The sequence below is a fragment of the Solanum pennellii genome, chromosome 3 (genome assembly GCF_001406875.1).
Source record: "Solanum pennellii chromosome 3, SPENNV200".
Taxonomy (NCBI): Eukaryota; Viridiplantae; Streptophyta; class Magnoliopsida; order Solanales; family Solanaceae; genus Solanum; species Solanum pennellii.
Genome location: NC_028639.1, coordinates 57,835,021 through 57,837,708, shown reverse-complemented (window position 1 = coordinate 57,837,708; position 2,688 = coordinate 57,835,021). Strand labels below are relative to the sequence as shown.

Genomic DNA, 2,688 nt, shown 5'->3' with positions numbered 1-2,688 from the left:
CCCCCCCCCCCCCCTCCTCATCCAGCAGCTCAAAATGTCGGCAGTATGTTCTGGCATCACCCAAGGCTCTTGAGAAATGCTGTAGATCATGCGCCTCTTTAAATACCAGTATTCTGTTAGTTGCAACTTCATATATTTATCTGTCACTCCATTTCTGAAGGAAGTCTAGTTGAATATTGATTGGTTCCCAACTTGGATACCGCCTACTCTGATCCCTTATGGGATCTGCACTTTCCTCATAATCTGCTTCAATGCATGTTTGTTTGACCTACACTGTTGCCCCTGCCTAGCAGTAGTTCAGAGCTTCCTGCCTTCCTAATAAATGGAATCTTGTGTTGTCTTTGGTTGGCTGGGTTTCTAGGCTTACTTCCTTTAAACGAAGTAGAATGTTGGGTTTCTCGTAAAGCCAGAGCATGTGCCATGGTAATTGTGTTGATCTGAAATGGTAACTTTTGTGTTTAATGTTCTTTCGAAGGGGTTACTTCTTTCTGTTACTATTTTGATTGAATATGACCTAAAGTCCTACACTTCTGGATTAGCAGCTCATCTACTTGAACTTGTCTATTTTCAAGTTCGTCACTGTGCTTCAGAAGATGAACCTATAGTCAAGTCTTATTGATGGAAGGGTCTAGTCAGCACTTCACTGAAATATGTTTAATCTATTTTACACATTCACAGTTACATATACCTATCTAAAATGCATCAGGGGACTTTTTTTTAAGACGTTGCATCACAGCACTTGCAATGCATTCCGCGGACCCTTTTTGTACTGGAAGTACGTGCTAAAATCAGCTGTTTTTTTATTGTAACACTAATGCAAATGTTGGCAACAATGCTCCCTGTACTACTACCAGTTAAGTAATACAAAGTAAACCTTCAGAACTCCAAAATTAGGTGTTGCATCACTAAACTGTTATATGAGAATAATATAAAACTTACTTGTAGGGTATTTTGTTGTAGTAACACATGTCAACTTATATTGGTCCAACATAAGTTAATCATAAGATTTGTTGAGTTGAATTTATTTCCTATTATCCCATACGTATTGCTGATAGGCTGGTATTACTCTTTTTAATATCAAAGAGAACTGAAATTGGTTTGAATGCTTTATGCCCTTCAAAACAGAGAGCTGAACTTCCCTAGATTTAATGGAAGAGTAAATTTTCAGATATTTGCCACATATTCTACTTCAACACATGTTTGTTTGGCCTACACTGTTGCCCCTACATGAGCAGTAGTTCAGTGCTTCCTGCCTCCCAAATAAAATGGAATCTTGTGTTGTCTTTGGTTGGCTAGGTTTCTAGGCTTACTTTCTTTAAACGAAGTAGGATGTTGGGTTTCTCGTAAAGCCAGAGCATGTGTCATGGTAATTGTGTTGATCTGAAATGGTAACTATTGTGTTTAATGTTCTTTCGAAGGGGTTACTTCTTTCTGTTGGTATTTTGACTAAATATGTCCTAAGCTTCTGGATTAGCTGCTCAGCTACTCGAACTATTCTATTTTCAAGTTTATCAGTGTGCTACGAAAGATGAGCCTAGAGTCTCGTCTTATTGATGGAAGGGTCTAGTCAGCAGTTCACTGAAATAAACTAGATGACTCCTATGTCTAATCTATTTTACACAATCACAGTTACCTATGCCTATCTAAAATGCATCACTTGACTTTTTTTTTAAGACGTTGCATCACTACACTAGCAATGCATTCCGCGGCCGACTTTTTGTACTAGTAGTATATGCCAAAATCAGCTGTTTTGTTTTTGCAACACTAATGCAAATGTTGGCAACAATGCTTCCTGTACTACTACCAGTTAAGTAATACAAAGTAAACCTTCAGAACTCCAAAAATAGGTGTTGCATCACTTAACTGTTAAATGAGGATAATTTAAAACTTACTTGTTGGGTATTTTGTTGCAGTAACACATGTCAACTTATATTGGTCCAACATAAGTTTTTTATAAGATTTGTTGAGTTGGATTTATTTCCTATTATCCTATACGATTTCCCGATAGGCTGGTACTAATCGTTTTAATATCAAAGTGAACTTAAATTGGTGGGAATGCTTTTTATGCCCTTCAACAGAGAGCTGAACTTCCCTAGATTTTAATGGAAGAAAAAATTTTCAGATATTTGTTCATCTGGATTACAGTGTTCCTTCCTAATTTGTCCTCCTTGACTCTTCACTTTTATAAGCTATAATTTAACAGTTGTGCAAATTTTACTCTCTTGTTTGATGTTCACTTTCGTTGTCATGTTTGTCTTGACATGATTCAAACTGATGCCTGCTTGATGATTACATCAAACTTTAGTTAACAAGTATTTTGTTGTCATCTTATTTGCAGAAGGGTTCCAAGGTTCAGACGTTCCATCCGCTACAGGCCATACTAGTGAATTTTAAGCTGGATTGCAGCCTTCCCTAGAGAAGCATGGGGCTCGCTTTGTGAAAAGGGCATCTCCTTGTTTTACTCTCTTTGGTTGAGGGCAAAGGATGTTCTAATTCAAATAAGTCATTAGCTGACATAAATTTCAACTTTGTGGATGATGTTTTAGGTGTGGGGATTGAGAAGTTTTTTTTTCTTTGCTAGCTTGCTCAGATGCTTGCATTTTGGGCAGCAAATGGAAAGACAAATAAAATAGACAGTTTGTTGGAGATGGTTTGAATTATGTATGGTTGTGGTTTGGTCACTCTTAA

The 2,688-nt window shown here is 37.3% G+C and overlaps 1 long non-coding RNA gene across 1 annotated transcript; it reads left to right on the top strand.

Annotated features, from left to right (window-relative positions):
* The first annotated feature begins 6 nt into the window (after window positions 1–6).
* Window positions 7–2,688, top strand: LOC114076404. The gene is made up of 2 exons (XR_003577294.1): window positions 7–853; window positions 2,339–2,688. It is a non-coding gene; the product is annotated as an uncharacterized LOC114076404 (long non-coding RNA).